We start from the raw sequence: 3,919 nt of genomic DNA on the forward strand, positions 1-3,919 counted from the left end.
ATGTCCAATCAGGTAAGTTAGTTCATGTGTCTGGCGTACATTGTCGTGTGCGTGCATCCTCTGCAAGTGGCTGTGCTCTTGTGTGCTTTACTGTACGGTACTGTATAGACTACAGCAGTACCTTTATTTCGAGCCCAGGATGTCCAGAAACAAGCGTAAAAGCAGCAGTGATGTAGCTGGTACTACTGTACTTTTCAAGGTCCTGTGCTGTAAGATTAAAAATGTTTAATTTATTTTTTGTTTGCTTGTTTTTTATGTATTATTTGTGTGAAATGTATTCTAAACCTATTACAGTACAGTACCATGTAGCCGACTGTGTTACTTGGGCACCTAGGCTGACTTTGTTGGACTTACGAACAAACTGGACTTAAGAACGCGATCTCGGAATGGAGCTCATTCGTATGTAGGGGACGAGCTGTATAATAATGAGAGCTGTTGAGCCTTTTGCTGGTGGATGGTCATGGGGGCCTCGAGAGAGAGAAGAGGATCCTGATAAGTCTGTGTCTGATTTCAAATAAATGGAAATCAGGAGGCGTTTGCTACGAACTGGAGAGGTGAAGAAGGGGGTGGCATGATTTCAGGGAGAAATCAAAAAAAATTTAGTTTTCGATATGTACATTTGGGGATGCTTGGGAAATAGGAAGAAGAGTTAAGGTTATGTTAAGGTTATGACCTTCCTATAAATCAGATGTTCATTGCCAAAAAGAATCTCTAGGCTTGAATTACCAACTAAGCACAGCATTGAAGCTTAAGCTGTGGTATCTCCACTGGTGTTTTTTGTTTTTTTAAAATAGCAGTAATAATAACAACAAGGGAGTCATTTGCTGAATGCCCGCTCTCTGTTAGGTGCACAGTAGGTGCCTTATAGCTGCTGTCATTTATAAAAATTATATCCTTTCCATGGTGTTTTTGAGTTTCTCTCGACTTCTAGAAGCTCTAAAATCTTTCTGCATTAATATACACTACCATTTTCAAACTAGTAGCACTAATTTTAAAACAAGTTTAAATAGTACCTCTATGAATGTCACGCGTTGCATTTGGAATCGCTAAATTTGCTTAGGGAAAAAAATCCAGGGTAGTCTTTGCTCGGTGCCCTGTGTTGCTTCTTTATTTCAGATCTTGAAATACTTGAAGAAGAAGCCTGGGTTAAAGGCTCACCAAGTCCCCCAAAGCTACCTGTTTCCAGATTTACCTGTTGTCCATAAGCTGATCCTTAGGACCGCTTGTATTCCTACCTCTCCCTTGGCCTGTAGGATATGCTGATGGCCACATCTGCATCCCGCCTGTAGCAACTGGATGCAAAGATGGTGGTGGTCTGGACTGATATGCACTCCCCTGACCCTGGATTTCTCATTATCACCCTCGTTTTTCTCTGCACCGTGATCTCCTCAAGTCAGCACGTCCCAAACAGATGATCCATGGAACACTGGTGCCCTGAGTAGTATTGATTTTGTATTTTAAAAAATGCTTTGCCAGGGGTGTAAAATGCTGGGCTAACCAAAGTTAGCAGGATTCTCCACAGTAAGGCCACCCAGAACTGTAAATAACGATCCTTTTCTGCATGAGAGGAATTAAGATTTTCTTCACCATGGAATCCTATTTGCCAATGGATTTCTCCCAAATCACAATGACCACCATATGTAATTGTTCGATGGAATGCAGTTTGGGATCTCTTAATTGGAAATGTATTTCCAATTTCTCTTTTGGAAAGAGATGAAACATAAGTAAACAAATTGAAAATGTAAAGGCGGGTAAATTACTGAAGGCTTGGTATGCTAACATTGGTTTTCAGACCTCTTTTCAGCTATGGAACTTCTCTACTGGGTCTCCCTGAAGAAGTTCTTTGATTTCTTTTTAATCTCTTTATCTGCTCAGGGGACAATATTATCAAACTCTTGATTTTGAGTGGATGTTGTGAAAAGAGACAGGACTGCATCACTTAGATGTGCTTTTTAGCTTTTGGTATCTGAGGTGTTATATAAATCCCAGGCCTTGTTTGTACTGTGGTTATAATAAGCAGTGTAACTTTTCTACTGGGTAACCCTGAGATAACATTGTCAGAGAAAAAGAAATGGCTGAACAGAACCACTTCTACGAGTTAAACCCATTCCCTGACAGCTGGCTCGTGGGTGAGTTGCTGAATTCTGAGATTTGAAGTGGCATTTACAGAAGACCTTATTTTGAGAAGGCACCACAGAAAATTATAACAAGTGTTATTTAACAGCTCTAATTATGATTTTTCCCCCTCTCTCTGCTTGTATCTACAATTTGATCCAAATTGATATTTATTTATACTAATAATAGCCAAGCCAGATGGATTGCTCAGTCTGTACCAAGCAGTGCTCACAAGGGCTTTGCATGAACTAACCCATTTAATCTTCATGATAACCTAGGAGGTGGGTGCTGTTATTGTCCTCATTTTAATGATGGTGAGACTGAGGTTAAGAGAGGTTAAGAAACTGACCAGATTCTAACTCAGACAGTGTAGCTCCAAAGCTCACACTCCTATCGTGCTATCTTTCATCAGCCTTGCAGTACATCGCAGAACTCTCTGTGCTCAGACATCGATTCCTGCCCAATTCCTTCACCTTGACTTGGTGACTAACACAGAACTCAGTGTCCTACTCTTTGGGGGCCCTTGGCCAAGCCTCAGGAATACGGTGACCCTTGGACTCCGTGAAACTCAAATCAAGCTTCCACTTCCCAGAAATCAGCGATGCGTGTAGGCGTCCGCTGACGTTGATGAGCAGCTCAGACTTAGAGCAATAGTGCTTTAGTTTCCGGTAATCTCTATGAAGCCATGCTTCCTCCAACTTTCTGGAGCACGTGTGAGTTTCTTGTTCAGATGCCTTTGATCATTTTTGAATTCGATGCAGTATTTAGCAAGCTGTTAATATAAGCTCGCACTGTGCTTCCTATTTGGGGTACAATGCTGAATTGGGCGGATAAGGCCTCTGCTGTCAGTTAAATTCCTTTCTAAGGAAGAGACCGGCACTGCCCAAGTGACACCAAAATCCGAACAGTTGAGAACAGTTTAGTTCGTGGTGGGTCCACGTAGTGTGGGTGTGGGAAGGTGCGGGCTTCTTTATAAGCACAGTTAGCCTTTAAGAGACCTGGATATCAAGAAGGGCTGGCAGTGTGAAGATCCGGGGTCCCAGGGCACCAGACACAGAGAGCAGCAAGTTCTAACAACAAATGAGAAGACCCAGGTAGGCGGTGATCCCGGTTGAAAATGGTGGCAGCAGCTGGATCCCGGGTTTCTGGGCCGCTGGGTCGTTCCCGGCTGCAGCTGAGTCGGCCTATGTCGAGTGGTGCCCACAGCGAGCAGGGCTCAGCTCACATGTGGAAGGCCCTCATCTGCCTCGTGGCGCTCCCCAGGGTGGAGCGAGCGTGCTGGATGTCTTCCTGAAGTCGCGCCACGGAGAGGAGGACAGACCGGAGGCGGTCGACTACCCCCATCTCCGCATCAGGTCCAAGCCCTTTCCCTGGGAAGATGGTAACCGTATCCTTGTCCATAACCCTCATGTGAATCTGCTTCCAACTGGCTACGAAGCTGAATAAAGAGAACCTGGACCACTACAGTGGGGACCACAGCACTACTTTGGGCCATTACTCTGCACACATGGGCCAGAAAAGTTAGGGGACCTTAAGCTCACCTTCTTGTGTCCGGTGATGACCGTTATACTTGATATCTTCCATCCCCTTGCGTATGGCAGGAGATGGCTTAAATAAATAACTTACTCATGAGCTGAAAAAATAAAAAGACCCAGGTATGCTTGGGACACGAGGTCAGAGTGGGGGACTGTTACAAGATGACATGAGAGAGGTTGGCAGGGCCTTGGAGAAGATGGGGTCTTTTAGGGCATGATCTGGAATTTGAATTTTATTGTAAGTGCAGAGTTGAAAGGTAGGGAGTTTA

At 44.1% G+C, this 3,919-nt stretch overlaps 1 pseudogene; it reads left to right on the forward strand.

The window, feature by feature from the left end:
• The first annotated feature begins 2,955 nt into the window (after positions 1-2,955).
• Positions 2,956-3,664, forward strand: LOC149747536 (cytochrome c oxidase subunit 6A1, mitochondrial pseudogene; annotated as a pseudogene).
• Positions 3,665-3,919: the final 255 nt, after the last annotated feature.

This window comes from Delphinapterus leucas, chromosome 14 (assembly GCF_059928025.1).
Source record: "Delphinapterus leucas isolate spDelLeu-1000000601 "Yukka" chromosome 14, BTC_Dleu_Yukka2, whole genome shotgun sequence".
Classification (NCBI taxonomy): Eukaryota; Metazoa; Chordata; class Mammalia; order Artiodactyla; family Monodontidae; genus Delphinapterus; species Delphinapterus leucas.